Source organism: Pseudophryne corroboree, chromosome 2 (assembly GCF_028390025.1).
Source record: "Pseudophryne corroboree isolate aPseCor3 chromosome 2, aPseCor3.hap2, whole genome shotgun sequence".
Lineage (NCBI taxonomy): Eukaryota > Metazoa > Chordata > Amphibia > Anura > Myobatrachidae > Pseudophryne > Pseudophryne corroboree.
This window is the reverse complement of record NC_086445.1, coordinates 801,158,495-801,180,950: the sequence shown is the minus strand read 5'-3', so window position 1 is coordinate 801,180,950 and position 22,456 is coordinate 801,158,495. Positions and strand designations below refer to the sequence as shown.

Sequence of the window (22,456 nt, the reverse complement as noted above, 5' to 3'; positions counted from 1 at the left end):
AGTGTATTTGTTTAATAATTGTTTCATTCTTTAGCAAATCAGAAATTAATGCAAGCCACTAGTCTATTTCCTGTATGCAATATAAGAAATTTTGAAGTACCAATGCTATTAGTGCATTGGTTTCATTGTTAAGTGTTCTGTTTAATATTTTGGCTTAAACAAGTTTATATATGCAAAAATTATACCATGTTACCTAATACAATATTAAAATGTGTCTACTCTCAAAGGAAAATAATTCAGTATATGATAGTGAATGAATTGTAGTATGAACATTTGTGGAGAATGTTATGCAACTGAAAATTGGTTGACAATTTCTATATCAAGTTTTATGAATGGTCCAAAAATGTCACCATGAGTTAAAAGAGGAATTCATATGGCCTATCTAAAATATCAACAAAATGTAATTTAGACTATACTTTCATGGATCATTTTTATAGGCAATTATAGATTCAATGTTCTTGAAAGTGTCCAAACTTGCCAACCACCATGATGTGTTTAAGAGCTCTTTTCTCAGCATGAAGGTAGTTAGCAACTCTGTTTCATGCAGATGTTGTTAGCTTTTGATGACTGTCCTACTTCTTAATAAAGAAGTGGTAGAAGAGGGCTCATTCAGAGTGGCTGATTACATACTTTAAAATCAACTATGGTTATTTAAAACTAAGTTTGTATAATGTTTAATATCCTTGAAAGAATAAGTATTGATGTTTCAACATTCCTGAATCAGAATGTGTTTTATGATATAGCAATAAAAGCAATATCTAAGAGTATTATTTTACATTTTAATTTTAGCCTTCTTTAAGTTGTACATATCAATGAGGACTTGAAAAATTTAAACTATGCTTTCCTTAAAAGAACCTTTTGTTTGCAGTTTATTTATTTAATAATTGTTTAATTATTTTGCAAATCAGCAACTAATGCAAGCCACTAGTTTATTTGCTATATGCATTATAAGAAATTTTGAAGTACCAATGCTATTTGTGCATTGGTTTCATTGTTAAGTGTTCTGTTTAATATTTTGGCTTAAACAAGTTTATATATGCAAAAATGATAACATGTTACCTAATACAATCTTAAAATGTGTCTACTCTCACAGAAAATCATTCAGTATATGATAGTGAATGAATTGTAGTCTGAAAATTTGTGGAGAATGTTATGCAACTGAAAATTGGTTGACAATTTCTATATCAAGTTTTATGAATGGGTCCAAAAATGTCACCATGAGTTAAAAGAGGAATTCATAAGGCCTATCTAAACCATCAACAAAATGTAGTTAAGATTATACTTTCAGGGATAATTTTTATAGGCAATGATGGGAGAAATGTACTTGAAAGTATGCAAACTCGCCAACCACCATGATGAGTTTAAGAGCTCTCTTCTCAGCATGAAGGCAGTTAGCAACTCTGTTTCATGCAGATGTTTTTAGCTTTTGATGACTGTCTTACTTCTTAATAAAGAAGTGGTAGAAGAGGGCTCATTCAGAGTGGCTGATTACACACTTTAAAATCAAATATGGTTATTTAAAACTAAGTTTGTATAATGTTTAATATCCTTGAAAGAATAAGCATTGTTGTTTTAACATTCTTGAATCAGTGTTTTTTTATGATATAGCAATAAAAACAATATCTAAGAGTATTATTTTACATTTCAATTTTAATCTTCTTTAAGTGGTTCATGTCAATGAGGACTTGATAAATGTAAAGTGTGCTTTCCTTAAAAGAACCTTTTGTTTCCAGTGTATTTGTTTAATAATTGTTTCATTCTTTAGCAAATCAGCAATTAATGCAAGCCACTAGTTTATTTCCTATATGCAATATAAGAAATTTTGAAGTACCAATGCTATTAGTGCATTGGTTTCATTGTTAAGTGTTCTGTTTAATATTTTGGGTTAAACAAGTTTATATATACAAACATGATAACATGTTACCTAATACAATCTTAAAATGTGTCTACTCTCACAGAAAATCATTCAGTATATGATAGTGTATGAATTGTAGTATGAAAATTTGTGGAGAATGTTATGCAACTAAAAATTGGTTGACAATATCTATGTCAAGTTTTATAAATTGGTCCAAAAATGTCACCATGAGTTAATAGAGGAATTCACGTGGCCTATCTAACTCATCAACAAAATGCAGTTAAGATAAAACTTTCAGTGATCATTTATATAGGCAATGATGGGTGAAATGTGTTTGAAAGTGTCCAAACTCGCCAACCACCATGATGAGTTTAGAAGCTCTCGTCTCAGCATGAAAGTAGTTAGTAATTCTGTTTCATGCAGATGTTGTTAGATTTTGATGACTTTCCTACTTCTTAATAAAGAAGTGGTAGAAGAGGGCTCATACAGAGTGGCTGATTACACACTTTAAAATCAACTATGGTTATTTAAAACTAAGTTTGTATAATGTTTAATATGCTTGAAAGAATAAGCATTGATGTTTCAACATTCCTGAATCAGAATGTTTTTTATGATATAACAATAAAAGCAATGTCTAAGAGTATTATTTTACATTTTAATTTTAACCTTCTTTAAGTGGTTCATGTCAATGAGGACTTGAAAAATGTAAAGTATGCTTTCCTTAAAAGAACCTTTTGTTTGCAGTGTATTTGTTTAATAATTGTTTCATTCTTTAGCAAATCAGAAATTAATGCAAGCCACTAGTCTATTTCCTGTATGCAATATAAGAAATTTTGAAGTACCAATGCTATTAGTGCATTGGTTTCATTGTTAAGTGTTCTGTTTAATATTTTGGCTTAAACAAGTTTATATATGCAAAAATTATACCATGTTACCTAATACAATATTAAAATGTGTCTACTCTCAAAGGAAAATAATTCAGTATATGATAGTGAATGAATTGTAGTATGAACATTTGTGGAGAATGTTATGCAACTGAAAATTGGTTGACAATTTCTATATCAAGTTTTATGAATGGTCCAAAAATGTCACCATGAGTTAAAAGAGGAATTCATATGGCCTATCTAAAATATCAACAAAATGTAATTTAGACTATACTTTCATGGATCATTTTTATAGGCAATTATAGATTCAATGTTCTTGAAAGTGTCCAAACTTGCCAACCACCATGATGTGTTTAAGAGCTCTTTTCTCAGCATGAAGGTAGTTAGCAACTCTGTTTCATGCAGATGTTGTTAGCTTTTGATGACTGTCCTACTTCTTAATAAAGAAGTGGTAGAAGAGGGCTCATTCAGAGTGGCTGATTACATACTTTAAAATCAACTATGGTTATTTAAAACTAAGTTTGTATAATGTTTAATATCCTTGAAAGAATAAGTATTGATGTTTCAACATTCCTGAATCAGAATGTGTTTTATGATATAGCAATAAAAGCAATATCTAAGAGTATTATTTTACATTTTAATTTTAGCCTTCTTTAAGTTGTACATATCAATGAGGACTTGAAAAATTTAAACTATGCTTTCCTTAAAAGAACCTTTTGTTTGCAGTTTATTTATTTAATAATTGTTTAATTATTTTGCAAATCAGCAACTAATGCAAGCCACTAGTTTATTTGCTATATGCATTATAAGAAATTTTGAAGTACCAATGCTATTTGTGCATTGGTTTCATTGTTAAGTGTTCTGTTTAATATTTTGGCTTAAACAAGTTTACATATGCAAAAATGATAACATGTTACCTAATACAATCTTAAAATGTGTCTACTCTCACAGAAAATCATTCAGTATATGATAGTGAATGAATTGTAGTCTGAAAATTTGTGGAGAATGTTATGCAACTGAAAATTGGCTGACAATTTCTATATCAAGTTTTATGAATGGGTCCAAAAATATCACCATGAGTTAATAGAGGAATTCACGTGGCCTATCTAACTCATCAACAAAATGTAGTTAAGATAAAACTTTCAGAGATCATTTCTATAGGCAATGATGGGTGAAATGTGTTTGAAAGTGTCCAAACTCGCCAACCACCATGATGAGTTTAAGAGCTCTCGTCTCAGCATGAAAGTAGTTAGTATCTCTGTTTCATGCAGATGTTGTTAGCTTTTGATGACTGTCCTACTTCTTAATAAAGAAGTGCTAGAAGAGGGCTCATTCAGAGTGGCTGATTACACACTTTAAAATCAACTATGGTTATTTAAAACTAAGTTTGTATAATGTATAATATGCTGGAAAGAAAAAGCATTGATGTTTTAACATTCCTGAATCAGAATGTTTTTTATTATATATCAATAAAAGCAATGTCTAAGAATATTATTTTACATTTTAATTTTAACCTTCTTTAAGTTGTACATATCAATGAGGACTTGAAAAATTTAAACTGTGCTTTCCTTAAAAGAACCTTTTGTTTGCAGTGTATTTGTTTAATAATTGTTTAATTCTTTTGCAAATCAGAAATTAATGCAAGCCACTAGTTTATTTCCTATATGCAATATAGGAAATTTTGAAGTACCAATGCTATTAGTACATTGGTTTCATTGTTAAGTTTTCTGTTTAATATTTTGGCTTAAACAAGTTTATATATGCAAAAATGATAACATGTTACCTAATACAATCTTAAAATGTGTATACTCTCACAGAAAATCATTCAGTATATGATAGTGAATGAATTGTAGTCTGAAAATTTGTGGAGAATGTTATGCAACTGAAAATTGGTTGACAATTTCTATATCAAGTTTTATGAATGGGTCCAAAAATGTCACCATGAGTTAAAAGAGGAATTCATATGGCCTATATAAACCATCAACAAAATGCAGTTAAGATTATACTTTCAGGGATCATTTCTATAAGCAATGTTGGGAGAAATGTGTTTGAAAGTGTCCAAACTCGCCAACCACCATTATGAGTTTAAGATCTCTCTTCTCAGCAAGAAGGTAGTTTACAACTCTATTTCATGTAGATGTTGTTAGGTTTTGATGACTTTCCTACTTCTTAATAAAGAAGTGGTAGAAGAGGGCTCATTCAGAGTGGCTGATTACACACTTTAAAATCAACTATGGTTATTTAAAACTAAGTTTGTATAATGTTTAATATCCTTGAAAGAATAAGCATTGATGTTTCAACATTCCTGAATCAGAGTGTTTTTTTATGATATAGCAATAAAAGCAATGTCTAAGAGTATTATTTTACATTTTCATTTTAACCTTCTTTAAGTGGTTCATGTCAATGAGGACTTGAAAAATGTAAAGTGTGCTTTCCTTAAAAGAACCTTTGGATTGCAGTGTATTTGTTTAATAATTGTTTAATTCTTTAGCAAATCAGCAATTAATGCAAGCCACTAATTTATTTCCTATATGCAATATAAGAAATTTTGAAGTACCAATGCTATTAGTGCATTGGTTTCATTGTTAAGTGTTCAGTTTAATATTTTGGCTTAAAAAAGTTTATTTATGCAAAAATGATAACATGTTACCTAATACAATCTTAAAATGTGTCTACTCTCACAGAAAATCATTCAGTATATGATAGTGAATGAATTGTAGTCTGAAAAATTGTGGAGAATGTTATGCAACTGAAAATTGGTTGACAATTTCTATATCAAGTTTTATGAATGGGTCCAAAAATGTCACCATGAGTTAAAAGAGGAATTCATATGGCCTATCTAAACCATCAACAAAATGTAGTTAAGATTATACTTTCAGGGATAATTGTTATAGGCAATGATGGGAGAAATGTACTTGAAAGTGTCCAAACTCGCCAACCACCATGATGAGTTTAAGAGCTCTCTTCTCAGCATGAATGCAGTTAGCAACTCTGTTTCATGCAGATGTTGTTAGCTTTTGATGACTGTCCTACTTCTTAATAAAGAAGTGGTAGAAGAGGGCTCATTCAGAGTGGCTGATTACACACTTTAAAAACAACTATGGTTATTTAAATCTAAGTTTGTATAATGTTTAATATCCTTAAAGGAATAAGCATTGATGTTTCAACATTCCTGAATCAGAATGTTTTTTTTATGATGTAGCAATAAATGCAATGTCTAAGAGTATTATTTTACATTTTCATTTTAACCTTCTTTAAGTGGTTCATGTCAATGAGGACTTGAAAAATGTAAAGTGTGCTTTCCTTAAAAGAACCTTTTGTTTGCAGTGTATTTGTTTAATAATTGTTTAATTCTTTTGCAAATCAGCAACTAATGCAAGCCACTACTTTATTTCCTATATGCAATATAAGAAATTTTGAAGTACCAATGCTATTAGTGCATTGGTTTCATTGTTAAGTGTTCTGTCTAATATTTTGACTTAAACAAGTTTATATATGCAAAAATGATAACATGTTACCTAATACAAACTTAAAATGTGTCTACTCTCACAGAAAATCATTCAGTATATGATAGTGAATGAATTGTAGTCTGAAAATTTGTGGAGAATGTTATGCAACTGAAAATTGGTTAACAATTTCTATATCAGGTTTTATGAATGGGTCCAAAAATGTCACCATGAGTTAAAAGAGGAATTCACGTGGCCTATCTAACTCATCAACAAAATGTAGTTAAGATAAAACTTTCAGAGATCATTTCTATAGGCAATGATGGGCGAAATGTGTTTGAAAGTGTCAAAACTCGCCAACCACCATGATCAGTTAAAGAACTCTCTTCTCAGCATGAAGGCAGTTAGCAACTCTGTTTCATGCAGATGTTGTTAGCTTTTGATGACTGTCCTACTTCTTAATAAAGAAGTGGTAGAAGAGGGCTCATTCAGAGTGGCTGATTACATACTTTAAAATCATCTATGGTTATTTAAAACTAAGTTTGTATAATGTTTAATGTCCTTGAAAGTATACGTATTGATGTTTCAACATTACTGAATCAGAATGTTTTTTATGATATAGCAATAAAAGCAATGTCTAAGAGTATTATTTTACATTTTAATGTTTCCTTCTTTAAGTGGTTCATGTCAATGAGGACTTGATAAATGTAAAGTGTGCTTTCCTTAAAAGAACCTTTTGTTTCCAGTGTATTTGTTTAATAATTGTTTCATTCTTTAGCAAATCAGCAATTAATGCAAGCCACTAGTTTATTTCCTATATGCAATATAAGAAATTTTGAAGTACCAATGCATTGTTAAGTGTTTTGTTTAATATTTTGGGTTAAACAAGTTTATATATGCAAACATGATAACATGTTACCTAATACAATCTTAAAATGTGTCTACTCTCACAGAAAATCATTCAGTATATGATAGTGTATGAATTGTAGTATGAAAATTTGTGGAGAATGTTATGCAACTAAAAATTGGTTGACAATATCTATATCAAGTTTTATGAATGGGTCCAAAAATGTCACCATGAGTTAATAGAGGAATTCACGTGGCCTATCTAACTCATCAACAAAATGTAGTTAAGATAAAACTTTCAGAGATCATTTCTATAGGCAATGATGGGCGAAATGTGTTTGAAAGTGTCCAAACTCGCCAACCACCATGATGAGTTTAAGAGCTCTCGTCTCAGCATGAAAGTAGTTAGTAACTCTGTTTCATGCAGATGTTGTTAGCTTTTGATGACTGTCCTACTTCTTAATAAAGAAGTGGTAGAAGAGGGCTCATTCAGAGTGGCTGATTACACACTTTAAAATCAACTATGGTTATTTAAAACTAAGTTTGTATAATGTTTAATATGCTGGAAAGAATAAGCATTGATGTTTCAACATTCCTGAATCAGAATGTTTTTTATGCTATAGCATTTAAAGCAATGTCTAAGAGTATTATTTTACATTTTCATTTTAACCTTCTTTAAGTTGTACATATCAATGAGTACTTGAAAAATGTAAAGTGTGCTTTCCTTAAAAGAACCTTTTGTTTGCAGTGTATTTGTTTAATAATTGTTTCATTCTTTAGCAAGTCAGAAATTAATGCAAGCCACTAGTTTATTTCCTATATGCAATATAAGAAATTTTGAAGTACCAATGCTATTAGTGCATTGGTTTCATTGTTATGTGTTCTGTTTAATATTTTGGCTTAAACAAGTTTATATATGCAAAAATGATAACATTTTACCTAATACAATCTTAAAATGTGTCTACTCTCACAGAAAATCATTCAGTATATGATATTGAATGAATTGTAGTCTGAAAATTTGTGGAGAATGTTATGCAACTGAAAATTGGCTGACAATTTCTCTATCAAGTTTTATGAATGGGTCCAAAATTGTCACCATGATTTAAAAGAGGAATTCATATGGCCTATCTAAACCATCAACAAAATGTAGTTAAGACTATACCTACAGTGATCATTTCTGTAGACAATGATGAGAGAAATGTGCTTTAAAGTGTCCAAGCTCAACAACCACCCTGATGATTTTAAGAGCTTTCTTCTCAGTATGAAGCCAGTTAGCAACTTTGTTTCATGCAGATGTTGTTTGCTTTTGTTGATTGTCCTACTTCTTTATAAAGAAGTGGTAGAAGAGTGCTCATTCAGAATGACTGATTACATACTTTAAAATCAATTATGGTTAATTTATGTACTCTTTAAAACCAAGTTTGTATAAAGTGTAATATGCTTGAAAGAATAAGCATTGATGTTCCAACATTCCTGAATCAGAATGTTTTTTATGATATAGCAATAAAAGCAATGTCTAAGAGTATTATTTTACATTTGAATTTTAATCTTCTTTAAGTGGTTCATGTCAATGAGGACTTGAAGAATCTAAACTGAGCTTTCCTTAAAAGAACTTTTTGTTTGCAGTGTATTTGTTTAATAATTGTTTAATTTTTTAGCAAATCAGCAATTAATGCAAGACACTAGTTTATTTCCTATATGCAATATAAGAAATTTTGAAGCACCAATACTATTAGTGCATTGGTTTCATTGTTAAGCGTTCTTTTTAATATTTTGGCTTAAACAAGTTTATATATGCAAAAATGATAGCATGTTACCTAATACAATCTTAAAATGTGTCTACTTTCACAGAAAATCATTCAGTATATGATAGTGAATATATAGTAGTGTGAAAATGTGTGGAAAAGTTATGCAACTGAAAATTGGATGACAACTTCTATATCAAGTTTTATGAATGGGTCCAAAAATGTCACCATGAGTTAAAAGAGGTATTCATATGGCCTATCTAAACCATCAACAAATTTTAGTTAATAATATGTTTTCAGGGACCATTTCTATAGGCAATGATGGGAGAAATGTGCTTGAAAGTGTCCAAACTCGCCAACCACCATAATGAGTTTAAGAGCTCTCTTCTCAGCATGAAGGCAGTTAGCAACTCTGTTTCATGCAGATGTTGTTAGCTTTTGATGACGGTCCTACTTCTTAATAAAGAAGTGACTCATTCAGAGTGGCTGATTACACTTTAAAAATCAATTGTGGTTAACTTATGTGTTAGTTAAAACTAAGTTTATATAAAGTGTAATATGCTTGAAAGAATAAGCACTGATGTTCCAACATTCCTGAATCAGAATATTTTTTATGATATAGAAATAAAAGCAATGTCTAAGAGTATTATTTTACATTTGAATTTTAATCTTCTTTACGTGGTTCATGTCAATGAGGACTTGAAAAATCTAAACTGAGCTTTCCTTAAAAGAACCTTTTGTTTGCAGTGTATTTGTTTAATAATTGTTTAAAAATCTAAGAAATTTTGAAGTACCAATATTATTAGTGCATTGTTTTCATTGTTAAGTGTTCTGTTTAATATGTTGGCTTAAACTAGTTTATATATGCAAAATGATAACATGTTACCTAATACAATCTAAAAATGTGTCTACTCTCACAGAAAATCATTCAGAATATGATAGTTTATAAATTGTAGTCTGAAAATTTGTGGAAAATGTTATGTAACTGAAAATTGGCTGACAATTTCTATATCAAGTTTTATAAATGGGTCCAAAAATGTCACAATGAGTTAAAAGAGGAATTCATATGGCCTATCTAAACCATCAACAAAAGGTAGTGAAGATTATACTTTCAGGGATCTTTTTTTTTTTTTTATAGGTAATGATTGGAGAAATGTGCTTGAAAGTATTCAAACTCACCAACCACCATGATGAGTTTAAGAGCTCTCTTCTCAGTCTGAAGGCAGTTAACAACTCTGTTTCATGCAGATGTTGTTAGCTTTTGATGACTGTCCTACTTCTTAATAAAGAAGAGGTAGAATAGGTCTCATTCAGAGTGACTGATTACACACTTTAAAATCAATTATGGTTAACTTATGTTATTTTATAACTAAGTTTGTATAATGTTTAATATGCTTGAAAGAATAAATATTGATGTTTCAACTTTCATGAATCAAAATGTTTTTATGATATAGCAATAAAAGCAACGTCTAAGATTATTATTTTACATTTTTATTTTAACCTTCTTTAAGTGGTTCATGTCAATGAGGACTTGAAAAATTTAAACGGTGCTTTCCTTAAAAGAACCTTTTGTTTGCAGTGTATTTGTTTAATAATTGTTTAAATCTTTAGCAAATCAGCAATTAATTCAAGCCACTAGTTTATTTCCTATGTGCAATATAGGACATTTTGAAGTACCAATACTATTAGTTCATTGGTTTGATTGTTAAGTGCTCTGTTTAATATTTTGGCTTAAACAAGTTTATACATGCAAAATGATAACATGTTACCTAATACAATCTTAAAATGTGTCTACTCTCACAGAAAATCATTCAGTATTTATTCGATAGTGAATGAATTGCAGTCTGAAAATTTGTGGAAAATGTTATGCAACTGAAAATTGGTTGACAACTTCTATATCAGGTTTTATGAATGGGTCCAAAATTGTCACCATGATTTAAAAGAGGAATTCATATGGCCTATCTAAACCATCAACAAAATGTAGTTAAGACTATACCTACAGTGATCATTTCTGTAGACAATGATGGGAGAAACGTGCTTGAAAGTGTCCACGTTCGACAACCGCCATGATGAGTTTAAGAGCTTACTTTTCAGCATGAATGCAGTTAGCAACTCTGTTTCATGTAGATGTTGTTAGCTTTTGATGACTGTTCTACTTCTTAATAAAGAAGTGGTAGAAGAGGGCTCATTCAGAGTGGCTGATTACACATTTTAAAATCAATTATGGTTAACTTATGTGTTCTTTAAAACCAAGTTTGTATTAAGTGTAATATGCTTGAAAGAATAAGCATTGATGTTTCAACATTCCTTAATCAGAATGTTTTTTTATGATAAAGCAATAAAAGCAATGTCTAAAAATATTATTTTACATTTTAATTTTAACCTTCTTTAAGTGGTTCATGTCAATGAGGACTTGAAAAATTTAAACTGTGTTTTCCTTAAAAGAACCCTTTGTTTGCAGTGTATTTGTTTAATAATTGTTTAATTATTTCGCAAATCAGCAATTAATGCAAGCCACTAGTTTATTGCCTATATGCAATATAAGAAATTTTGAAATACCAATGCTATTAGTGCCTTCGTTTCATTGTTAAGTGTTCTGTTTATTATTTTGGCTTAAACAAGTTTATATATGCAAAAATGATAACATGTTACCTAATACAATCTTAAAATGTGTCTACTCTCACAGAAAATCATTCAGTATATGACAGTGAATCAATTGTAGTCTGAAAATGTGTGGAGAATGGTATGCAACTGAAAATTGGTTCACAACTTTTATATCAGGTTTTATGAATGGGTCCAAAAATGTCACCATGAGTTAAAAGAAGAATTCATATGGCCTATCTAGACCATCAACAAAATGTAGTTAAGATTATGGTTTCAGGGATCATTTCTATAGGTAATGATGGGAGAAATGTGTTTGAAACTGTCCAAATTTGCTAATCACTATGATGACTTTAAGAGCTTTCTTCTCAGTATGAAGCCAGTTAGCAACTTTGTTTCATGCAGATGTTGTTTGCTTTTGATGACTGTCCCACTTCTTTATAAAGAAGTGGTAGAAGAGTGCTCATTCAGAGTGACTGATTACATACTTTAAAATCAATTATGGTTAATTTATGTACTCTTTAAAACCAAGTTTGTATAAAGTGTAATATATTGAAAGAATATGTATTGATGTTCCAACATTCCTGAATCAGAATGTTTTTTATGATATAGCAATAATAGCAATGTCTAAGAGTATTATTTTACATTTGAATTTGAATCTTCTTTAAGTGGTTCATGTCAATGAGGACTTGAAAAATCTAAACTGAGCTTTCCTTAAAAGAACTTTTTGTTTGCAGTGTATTTGTTTAATAATTGTTTAATTTTTTAGCAAATCAGCAATTAATGCAAGACACTAGTTTATTTCCTATATGCAATATAAGAAATTTTGAAGCACCAATACTATTAGTGCATTGGTTTCATTGTTAAGCGTTCTTTTTAATATTTTGGCTTAAACAAGTTTATATATGCAAAAATGATAGCATGTTACCTAATACAATCTTAAAATGTGTCTTCTTTCACAGAAAATCATTCAGTATATGATAGTGAATATATAGTAGTGTGAAAATTTGTGGAAAAGTTATGCAACCGAAAATTGGATGACAACTTCTATATCAAGTTTTATGAATGGGTCCAAAAATGTCACCATGAGTTAAAAGAGGTATTCATATGGCCTATCTAAACCATCAACAAATTTTAGTTAATAATATATTTTCAGGGACCATTTATATAGGCAATAATGGGAGAAATGTGTTTTAAAGTGGCCAAGCTCACCAACCACCATGATGAGTTTAAGAGCTCACTTTTCAGCATGAATGCAGTTAACAACTCTGTTTCATGCAGATGTTGTTAGATTTTGATGACTGTCCTACTTCTTAATAAAGAAATGGCTCATTCAGAGTGGCTGTTTACACTTTAAAAATCAATTGTGGTTAACTTATGTGTTAGTTAAAACTAAGTTTATATAAAGTGTAATATGCTTGAAAGAATAAGCACTGATGTTCCAACATTCCTGAATAAGGAATGTTTTTTATGATATAGAAATAAAAGCAATGTCTAAGAGTATTATTTTACATTTGAATTTTAATCTTCTTTAAGTGGTTCATGTCAATGAGGACTTGAAAAATCTAAACTGAGCTTTCCTTAAAAGAACCTTTTGTTTGCAGTGTATTTGTTTAATAATTGTTTAAAAATCTAAGAAATTTTGAAGTACCAATATTATTAGTGCATTGTTTTCATTGTTAAGTGTTCTGTTTAACATTTTGGCTTAAACAAGTTTATATATGCAAAATGATAACATGTTACCTAATACAATCTAAAAATGTGTCTACTCTCACAGAAAATCATTCAGAATATGATAGTTTATAAATTGTAGTCTGAAAATTTGTGGAAAATGTTATGTAACTGAAAATTGGCTGACAATTTCTATATCAAGTTTTATAAATGGGTCCAAATATGTCACAATGAGTTAAAAGAGGAATTCATATGGCCTATCTAAACTATCAACAAAATGTAGTGAAGATTATACTTTCAGGTATCTTTTTTTTTTATAGGTAATGATGGGAGAAATGTGCTTGAAAGTATTCAAACTCACCAATCTCCATGATGAGTTTAAGAGCTCTCTTCTCAGTCTGAAGGCAGTTAACAACTCTGTTTCATGCAGATGTTGTTAGCTTTTGATGACTGTCCTACTTCTTAATAAAGAAGAGGTAGAATAGGTCTCATTCAGAGTGACTGATTACACACTTTAAAATCAATTATGGTTAACTTATGTGTTATTTTATAACTAAGTTTGTATAATGTTTAATATGCTTGAAAGAATAAATATTGATGTTTCAACTTTCCTGAATCAAAATGTTTTTATGATATAGCAATAAAAGCAACGTCTAAGATTATTATTTTACATTTTTATTTTAACCTTCTTTAAGTGGTTCATGTCAATGAGGACTTGAAAAATTTAAACTGTGCTTTCCTTAAAAGAACCTTTTGTTTGCAGTGTATTTGTTTAATAATTGTTTAAATCTTTAGCAAATCAGCAATTAATTCAAGCCACTAGTTTATTTCCTATGTGCAATATAGGACATTTTGAAGTACCAATACTATTAGTTAATTGGTTTGATTGTTAAGTGCTCTGTTTAATATTTTGGCTTAAACAAGTTTATACATGCAAAATGATAACATGTTACCTAATACAATCTTAAAATGTGTCTACTCTCACAGAAAATCATTCAGTATTTATTCGATAGTTAATGAATTGCGGTCTGAAAATTTGTGGAAAATGTTATGCAACTGAAAATTGGTTGACAACTTCTATATCAGGTTTTATGAATGGGTCCAAAAATGTCACCATAATTTAAAAGAGGAATTCATATGGCCTATCTAAACCATCAACAAAATGTAGTTAAGACTATACTTACAGTGATCATTTTTGTAGACAATGATGAAAGAAATGTGCTTGAAAGTGTCCAAGCTCGACAACCACCATGATGAGTTTAAGAGCTTACTTTTCAGCATGAATGCAGTTAGCAACTCTGTTTCATGTAGATGTTGTTAGCTTTTGATGACTGTTCTACTTCTTAATAAAGAAGTGGTAGAAGAGGGCTCATTCAGAGTGGCTGATTACACATTTTAAAATCAATTATGGTTAACTTATGTGTTCTTTAAAACCAAGTTTGTATTAAGTGTAATATGCTTGAAAGAATAAGCATTGATGTTTCAACATTCCTTAATCAGAATGTTTTTTATGATAAAGCAATAAAAGCAATGTCTAAAAATATTATTTTACATTTTAATTTTAACCTTCTTTAAGTGGTTCATGTCAATGAGGACTTGAAAAATTTAAACTGTGCTTTCCTTAAAAGAACCTTTTGTTTGCAGTGTATTTGTTTAATAATTGTTTAATTATTTCGCAAATCAGCAATTAATGCAAGCCATTAGTTTATTGCCTATATGCAATATAAGAAATTTTGAAATACCAATGCTATTAGTGCCTTCGTTTCATTGTTAAGTGTTCTGTTTATTATTTTGGCTTAAACAAGTTTATATATGCAAAAATGATAACATGTTACCTAATACAATCTTAAAATGTGTCTACTCTCACAGAAAATCATTCAGTATATGACAGTGAATCAATTGTAGTCTGAAAATTTGTGGAGAATGGTATGCAACTGAAAATTGGTTCATAACTTTTATATCAGGTTTTATGAATGGGTCCAAAAATGTCACCATGAGTTAAAAGAAGAATTCATATGGCCTATCTAGACCATCAACAAAATGTAGTTAAAACTATGGTTTCAGGGATCATTTCTATAGGCAATGATGGGAGAAATGTTTTTGAAACTGTCCAAACTCGTTAACCACCAGGATGAGTTTAAGAGCTATTTTCTCAGCATGAAGGCAGTTAGCATCCCAGTTTCATGCATATATTGTTTGCTTTTGATGACTGTGCTAATTCTTTAAAAAAAAGTTGTAGGGGGTGTGGCCTGACAGCCTAGGAGATAAGATTTGCTAGAATAGGCCTCCTGCTTGTTGGGACACTAAAAGCTTTGTTTCCACCTATTGTAGCCTTCATTGGCTCCTACCTTGTGTACCTGCCTCGCTGGGAGTTCTCGCTGCTACTGAGGTCTTACATTTGGGGCCCCCTCCGGCACCTGGCCTCCTCGCTACGCTAAAACCAGGAGCTTTGGCTGTCTGTGCGGCTGGAGGAATGTGGACCATAAGTTCAGGTCTGGCGAGCAGGTGCTGCATGGAGCGATCTCTACCCCTCTCCACCAGAGCCGCATCTGCCCTCTGGTGCCTGGCCTCCTCACCTCGCTGAAGCCAGGAGCTGTGGCTGTGTGTTCAGCTGAAGGACTGCGGACCGGAAGTTTGGGTCTTATGGGTGGGTGCTGCATGGAATAATCTCTTTCCCTCTTCACCAGAGCTGCATCTGCCCTCCGGCACCTGGCCTCCTCACCATACTGAAGCCGGTAGCTGTGGCTGTCTGTGCAGCTGGAGGACCACGGACCAGAAGTTCGGGTCAGGCGAGTTGGTGCTGCACGGCGAGATCTTTCTCTCTCTATACCAGAGCCACATCTGCCTTTACCTGCTAAGCCCCAGCACCCAGGATCATGTCTATGTGTGGCTGACAGCAGGTAAGGATGGTCGATACAGCGCTATCAGCACCATCTTGAGCGCAGCCCCCTTGTACTCCTTCAATTGCTCTCCTACTGCACAGACTCACATTGGAGGTGTTTGGTCACAGGCTGGTCCGTGACCTTCACTCTCCTGCCTTATAGACAAAGACTCTGCTGCTTTGAAGTCCCTGTGTGACCCCAAATAAGAGGAGTCAGCAGCCTGCCTCATCCTACTATACCACATGGTGTGTGATACTTGCTTACCTCTAGGTTTCTCCTTGTCCTACCTATATGTGACCCTACTGGAGCTAATTAACTCACAGCTGTACATATTGCTCTCAGCATTAGTATAGCTACATCGTGTTGGCAGCTCTGATGAAAGTCTCATGTTAAGTATAAGAGGTGTGATAGCCTTGTTTGGAGCTCCCTCTCTGTGGTGATTTCTGAGAATGACCTTTTATCTCTGACATAGTGGACATTTCTATTGCAATGTGATATAGTGAAGTTGTTCTCCTACCAACTATCGTAACTGTGCTTTGCCTTCCTCACCGGACAACACCATCACAAATATACAAGTGCTCTGTGCCTACATACCTGGCAGCACTCCCTGGACCCACTGTCTATATTGTGGCACAGAGTAGGAATCTGCCATCTCCTTGCTTTTTCCCTACTTCTACGTGACCCAGGGCCGGCTCCAGGCATGTTCGACTAGAGCGGCCGCGCGGGGCGCCACTCTTACAGGGCGCCGCACGCTGCGGCCGCCATTTTCCTGCCTGGAGCCAGCCTCTGTGTGTCCGACTCCGACTCCCGGCCGCTTGTGTGCGCGCTATGCAGCGCGCTGTGCGGCGCCGGCGTCTGACGTTGGACGCCGGCGCCGCGCAGCGTGCATAGCGCGCACACAGTTTTGTTCCTCCGTCCGCGGCCCGCCCACAGCAGTATTCCCGGCTCCCAGCAGCACCGCAGTGTCAGTGACAGACAGGTAAGTTAAAATCTGTCTGGCACTGTGTGGGGCCGTTTATTTTTCTGGCACTGTGGGGGCATTATTTTTCTGGCACTGTGGGGGCATATCTGCACTGTGGGGGCATTATTTTTCTGGCACTGTGGGGGCATTGTTTTTCTGGCACTGTGGGGGCATATCTGCACTGTGGGGGCATTATTTTTCTGGCACTGTGGGGGCATATCTGCACTGTGGGGGCATTATGTTTCTGGCACTGTGGGGGCATTATTTTTCTGGCACTGTGGGGGCATATCTGCACTGTGGGGGCATTATTTTTCTGGCACTGTGGGGGCATTATTTTTCTGGCACTGTGGGGGCATATCTGCACTGTGGGCATTATTTTTCTGGCACTGTGGGGGCATATCTGCACTGTGGGGGCATTATTTTTCTGGCACTGTGGGGGCATATCTGCACTGTGGGGGCATTATTTTTCTGGCACTGTGGGGGCATATCTGCACTGTGGGGGCATTATTTTTCTGGCACTGTGGGGGCATATCTGCACTGTGGGGGCATTATTTTTCTGGCACTGTGGGGGCATATCTGCACTGTGGGGGCATTTATGTTTCTGGCACTGGGGGCATTTATGTATCTGGCACTGTGGGGGCATATCTGCACTGTGGGGGCTTTTATGTTTTGTGGCACGGCGGGCATTTATTTATCTGGCACTGTGGGGGCATTTATGTTTTGTGGCACTGGGGGCATTTATGTATCTGGCAGTTATGTATCTGGCACTGTGGGGTCATTGATGCATCTGGCACTGTGGGGGCACTTATGTATCTGGCATTGTGTGGTCATTTATGTATCTGGCATTGTGGGGGCATTTATGTATCTGGCACTGGGGGCATATCTGCACTGTGTGGCCATTTATGTATCTGGCACTGCTGGGGGGCATGTCACGTGTAGCTGGCACTGCTGGGGGGTATGTCACGTGTAGCTGGCATTGCTGGGGGGCATGTCACGTGTAGCTGGCACTGCTGGGGGGCATATCATGTAGTGTATCTACTAGGCATCTGTGGCTAGGCAATGTGTCTATCGTGCGCTGCCTGGCGCAAAGTGTCTATCGTGCGCTGCCTGGCGCAAAGTGTCTATCGTGCTCTGCCTGGCGCAAAGTGTCTATCGTGCTCTGCCTGGCGCAAAGTGTCTAACGTGCTCTGCCTGGCGCAAAGTGTGTAGGAGGTTCTACCTGGTGCAATGTGTATTAGCTGCACTACTATGTGGTGTAATGCGAATTGCCACTACTCTGTGGTCATGCACCTTCCCCACGAAGCAACGGCCCTAAATTTTTGCTGCGCGCCTTCGGCGCGCACTGTCCCTGCTTCAGCATGTGGGTGGAGGAGCACCAAGTATTACAGTATGTACATCATTTTGCCCTCCTTACTTAAAAATGTGCCCTCCTTGTGATCAGCACCCTGCCCTAAAACGTGAACACTATCATGTGTAGCTGGCACTGCTGGGGGTCTATTGTGTGTAGCTGGCACTGTTGAGGGGCATGTCATGTGTAGCTGGCACTGCTGCGGGGCATGTCATGTGTAGCTGGCACTGCTGCGTTGCATGTCATGTGTAGCTGGCACTGCTGCGGGGCATGTCATGTGTTGCTGGCACTGCTGCGGGGCATGTCATGTGTAGCTGGCACTACACTGGAGACATTGTGTGTAAGGAACACTACTGTGGCTGTTCTGCATAAGGCTGCTAATTGTGTGCATAGAGGGGGTGTGAAAAAATATATTTATTTATAGTTTAATAATATGAAGTTACGAGGCCACACCCACTTTCCCAGGAGGCCACGCCCACTTTTCCCGAAGCGCGCGCGCCTTCGGCGCGCGCATAGGGGTTAGGGGGCGCTTTTACATTTTCTCGCACAGGGTGCTAGTAGGCCTGGAGCCGGCCCTGACGTGACCCCATATTGGTAGGCACTAACCTGTCCTGTTGGTGCCACCCTTCTCCCGTTTGGTTCCTTGTATTGCTGTTTATATGCATTCTAGGAGTGTGATGTACCCACTTCTGGCAGCCTCATAGGCGCACTTTTTCCCTTCACGGCATTGTTTGTCTTAGAGACCCCTCCTGGTATTATGTGATTTTATGAAAATGTCCACACGCCCTGGGCCCTAACTTTATTCAGCATTACTTCATAATAAACTCTCAGTTTCCTACTGCTGTATTTTTTCTACACATGCTTCACGAGGAAGGCATATATTTCCCCCAATAATCTTTCATCATGCCCAAAGGTCAACGCAACAAATGGGGTTCGGACCTCTTCCAGAGTCTGAAAAAATTTGCATTCACTGCTGACAAGACTCCGAGAGGCGGAATTGCTTCTTATCAAGAGAACTCAGATTCTGATGATTCTGACCACTCCCCCTCACCAGAAAGGACCTCTGTTCTCTATTTCGTGAGGTCTAGGAAACTCAATGCTCTGTCCAAGCTGTTCAGGCCGAAGTACATGACACAGTCAATTCTCTTAAGACTGAGCTTAATGACTTAGGCGATAGGACAGATCATTTGGAGTCCAAGGTGGATGATGTCATCTCAACCCATCGTGATCTTAGCACTTAACTACAAAGCCTGAAACAGGATGTCCAACTCTTGCTCAAACATCAAGAAGACCAGGATAATAGGGATAAACCTGAGGAAATTGATTCCACCACATTGGACAACTATCTCAAGGAGATTTTTTTCACATCTCTCACCCACGACTCCAGAAGATCACTTGCTTCAAGACAGGGCACACAGGGCTCTTCGTCCCTGCTCCCAAGACCTTTCTCAGCCTAGAGATGTCATCTTGCACTGTCACTATTTCACGGCTAAGGAGGACATCCTCTGTGAGGCTCGGAAACTTACGTCGGTGTCATTACAGGGACATTTTCTTCAAATCTACCAAGATATTGCTTTGCCACATTGCTCAAGTGGAAAAACTTTAAGCCCATTACTACACTACTCCGAGATAATAATATATGGTACTGCTGGGGCTTTCCGTTCCGCATTTTCATATGGCACCAAATAGTTTCCATGCAGCTGGAAACTTGGACGAAGCTCAATGCCTTCTGACCTCTATGGGACTCTCTGTGCCTTCCTCTGCCACTGACTTGACTCCTGGAAATCAACACTCTCAATCTTCTTCTCCAGATTCCACTCCTCGATGTTCTCTGAACCAGGATTGGTCAAAAGTCCCTTCTGACAGGAAGTCAGCAATCTTCTGGTCCTCCTCCCTGACCAAATTTACTTTACTTGCTCTGAATGGTTTATTTTTACTGTTACAGGTTGTGTCTTTTAATGCCATGGAGATTCCCTGGTTTATTTGCTATTCTGTTTGTCTGATATTTTATTGCACTATTGCTGCTATATTTTCGACTATTTCTATGTTGCCTAGTTAAGTATCAGTTGACTTAATGCTCGTAGTTGTTCATACGTGCTTTACTACTGACCTGTATTGAGATATTTCATTCTGTACTCTGTTGTATACCCCCTCACTGCTCTTCTGTCCTAGGTGTTTATACCTCCCCCTTGTAACCAACCCTATAGGTGGCTGACATGAGCAGTAGTAGGAATAGAGAATTTCCCATAGTTTTACTTGTTTTTGATTTTACATCTGATTGTTGTTAGCCCTGAGCCGAGACTGGCTCTCTAGGCCTAGTTGTTATCTATGCCCTTGGGCCGTCCTGGCCATGCACCCCCTAATGGGCACTGTGCCCATGTCCAGTCTTTGTAACCTAGTGGGTTTTTTCTACTCTCCCCTGACCAGCAACTCAGACCAGATGTATATCTTCCTGGTATTCCACTTCCCCGATCTCCTTTATTTTCCTGTTTTTTGTATGTTTTCCTCCTTCTTCCTTTTCCCCAGGGGTTGTTTATTTCCTTGGCTCTTCTCTTATTGTTTCCTTTTGTAGTGGTGCAACCCTCCGTGGGAGGTTCCGAGGTGAATTTAAGTGTCGATTATCATGGCTTTTAGAATATACCCACAAAACGTTAAAGGTTTGAACATCCCCTCAAAACGCACTAAACTTTTTATGTCCCTTAAACGTTCTAGAAGTGACCGTATATTTTTACAAGAAACCCACTTTAAGAAATCCCTCCACCCAGAGTTGAAATCAAAATCTTTTCACTTGCCTTTCATGCTTGTGATTCCAACTAGAAAATAAGAGAGGGGTGTCGATCCTCTTTGCTTCCCACTTTACATTTGCTCCTGAAAATGTTTATGCTGACAAGGAAGGTAGATGGCTCATATTAGTTGTTAAACTTAACAATACCTTATGTACCTTGGTTAATATATATGCACCAAACCAAACTCAATCCCGTTTCTTTAAGAAAATTGATGCCTTACTTTCCAAATATGCTAAAGGGGTACTAATTCTGGCCGGTGATTTTAACAAGGTCCTCAATGCCGCTATTGATTGCTCCTCCTCTTTATCCCCTCCAGCTTTGAGATCCCTCTCCCCAGCATCAAGGGCCCTGCTTTCTCTCCTTAAAAGGCACCTAGTTTTTGATTCTTTTAGAATAATTGACCCCACAGCCAGAGATTATACAGTTTACTCTTCAGTACACAACACCTATTCTAGGATTGACATGATCCTCCTCAGCAGAGATCTGTTGCTTAAACTTACTTTGGCCGCCATCCACCCTATGATTTGGTTGGATCATTGTCCTATAATGGCTGACCTTGTGTCTTTCGCTTTGCGATTTCCCCACCCCCTGCTTCTTGGAGAATTAATGATTCTATTTTGCATAACTCTGAAAATTCCAATCAAATTAAAAACTGCTTGTTGGAATACTTCCAATTTAACAAATCTCCCGATACCTCTCCGTTGACCCTTTGGGAAGCCCATAAGGCGGTCTTGCGAGGCCATCTTATCAGTTTGGCTTCTAAATATAGGAAACTCACTGATTCTCACCTAACTTCCCTTACCTCTAGACTTCATTCTCTCGAACTCCAGCATAAATTGACCCCATCTCAGACTGTTTTGGAGTCATTAAATAAAGCTAAAGCAGCCCTCTCACTGTTCCTATCAGAACGTACAGCCAAATCTTTGCAAAAATGTAACCAGATTTTTTATGAAAAGGGGGATAAAGCAGATAGGATCCTATCCTCTAGACTTAGGGACAATAGTTCATGCAATTACATCCTGGCTATTAAAACCAGCAATGGTGACCTCTCTTACTCTCTTAACAGAGAATTTCAGGCCTTTTATTCTAACCTTTATAATCTAAATGGGGACGTAGTAGAATCCAGACCTTCTGGTGGTATGATTAATGAATTTCTCCAACGAGCCCACCTTCCCTGTCTATCTGAACAAGCTTCTATGCAAATAAACCAAGACATCTCTGATGAAGAGATTGCTAATGTCCTGAAGTCCCAAAAGCCATCAAAGGCCCTGGGTCCAGATGGCTTTTCGGCTTCCTACTACAAAAAATGTGCCCATATTTTGACCCCTTATCTTAAATCCATATTTAATGCAGTCTTACATGGGTCTCAGTTTTCCCAAACCATGCTTGAAGCCAGAATAATTATTATTCATAAGGAAGGTAAAAGCCCCA

The 22,456-nt window shown here is 35.6% G+C and overlaps 15 non-coding genes and 3 pseudogenes across 15 annotated transcripts; all 18 read left to right on the top strand.

Annotated features, from left to right (window-relative positions):
* Positions 1–406: 406 nt before the first annotated feature.
* LOC135053968 (small nucleolar RNA U3) lies at positions 407–619 on the top strand. Its single transcript, XR_010243253.1, has one exon. It is a non-coding gene; the product is annotated as a small nucleolar RNA U3 (small nucleolar RNA).
* Positions 620–1,272: 653 nt separating this feature from the next.
* Positions 1,273–1,485, top strand: LOC135053908 (small nucleolar RNA U3). Its single transcript, XR_010243200.1, has one exon. It is a non-coding gene; the product is annotated as a small nucleolar RNA U3 (small nucleolar RNA).
* Positions 1,486–2,137: 652 nt separating this feature from the next.
* LOC135054067 (small nucleolar RNA U3) lies at positions 2,138–2,350 on the top strand. Its single transcript, XR_010243336.1, has one exon. It is a non-coding gene; the product is annotated as a small nucleolar RNA U3 (small nucleolar RNA).
* A 653-nt stretch (positions 2,351–3,003) lies between these two features.
* LOC135053967 (small nucleolar RNA U3) lies at positions 3,004–3,216 on the top strand. The gene has a single exon (XR_010243252.1). It is a non-coding gene; the product is annotated as a small nucleolar RNA U3 (small nucleolar RNA).
* Positions 3,217–3,869: 653 nt separating this feature from the next.
* LOC135054022 (small nucleolar RNA U3) lies at positions 3,870–4,082 on the top strand. The gene has a single exon (XR_010243301.1). It is a non-coding gene; the product is annotated as a small nucleolar RNA U3 (small nucleolar RNA).
* A 653-nt stretch (positions 4,083–4,735) lies between these two features.
* Positions 4,736–4,948, top strand: LOC135054050 (small nucleolar RNA U3). Its single transcript, XR_010243322.1, has one exon. It is a non-coding gene; the product is annotated as a small nucleolar RNA U3 (small nucleolar RNA).
* A 654-nt stretch (positions 4,949–5,602) lies between these two features.
* LOC135054015 (small nucleolar RNA U3) lies at positions 5,603–5,815 on the top strand. Its single transcript, XR_010243294.1, has one exon. It is a non-coding gene; the product is annotated as a small nucleolar RNA U3 (small nucleolar RNA).
* A 655-nt stretch (positions 5,816–6,470) lies between these two features.
* On the top strand, positions 6,471–6,683 carry LOC135053964 (small nucleolar RNA U3). The gene has a single exon (XR_010243249.1). It is a non-coding gene; the product is annotated as a small nucleolar RNA U3 (small nucleolar RNA).
* Positions 6,684–7,317: 634 nt separating this feature from the next.
* On the top strand, positions 7,318–7,530 carry LOC135053996 (small nucleolar RNA U3). Its single transcript, XR_010243277.1, has one exon. It is a non-coding gene; the product is annotated as a small nucleolar RNA U3 (small nucleolar RNA).
* A 653-nt stretch (positions 7,531–8,183) lies between these two features.
* On the top strand, positions 8,184–8,396 carry LOC135054062 (small nucleolar RNA U3). The gene has a single exon (XR_010243332.1). It is a non-coding gene; the product is annotated as a small nucleolar RNA U3 (small nucleolar RNA).
* A 665-nt stretch (positions 8,397–9,061) lies between these two features.
* Positions 9,062–9,263, top strand: LOC135054065 (small nucleolar RNA U3; annotated as a pseudogene).
* A 612-nt stretch (positions 9,264–9,875) lies between these two features.
* LOC135054063 (small nucleolar RNA U3) lies at positions 9,876–10,096 on the top strand. Its single transcript, XR_010243333.1, has one exon. It is a non-coding gene; the product is annotated as a small nucleolar RNA U3 (small nucleolar RNA).
* Positions 10,097–10,762: 666 nt separating this feature from the next.
* LOC135054048 (small nucleolar RNA U3) lies at positions 10,763–10,975 on the top strand. The gene has a single exon (XR_010243320.1). It is a non-coding gene; the product is annotated as a small nucleolar RNA U3 (small nucleolar RNA).
* A 666-nt stretch (positions 10,976–11,641) lies between these two features.
* Positions 11,642–11,854, top strand: LOC135054027 (small nucleolar RNA U3). Its single transcript, XR_010243305.1, has one exon. It is a non-coding gene; the product is annotated as a small nucleolar RNA U3 (small nucleolar RNA).
* Positions 11,855–12,518: 664 nt separating this feature from the next.
* Positions 12,519–12,720, top strand: LOC135054072 (small nucleolar RNA U3; annotated as a pseudogene).
* Positions 12,721–13,333: 613 nt separating this feature from the next.
* On the top strand, positions 13,334–13,550 carry LOC135054068 (small nucleolar RNA U3). The gene has a single exon (XR_010243337.1). It is a non-coding gene; the product is annotated as a small nucleolar RNA U3 (small nucleolar RNA).
* A 668-nt stretch (positions 13,551–14,218) lies between these two features.
* LOC135054034 (small nucleolar RNA U3) lies at positions 14,219–14,431 on the top strand. Its single transcript, XR_010243312.1, has one exon. It is a non-coding gene; the product is annotated as a small nucleolar RNA U3 (small nucleolar RNA).
* A 665-nt stretch (positions 14,432–15,096) lies between these two features.
* LOC135054077 (small nucleolar RNA U3) lies at positions 15,097–15,297 on the top strand (annotated as a pseudogene).
* Positions 15,298–22,456: the final 7,159 nt, after the last annotated feature.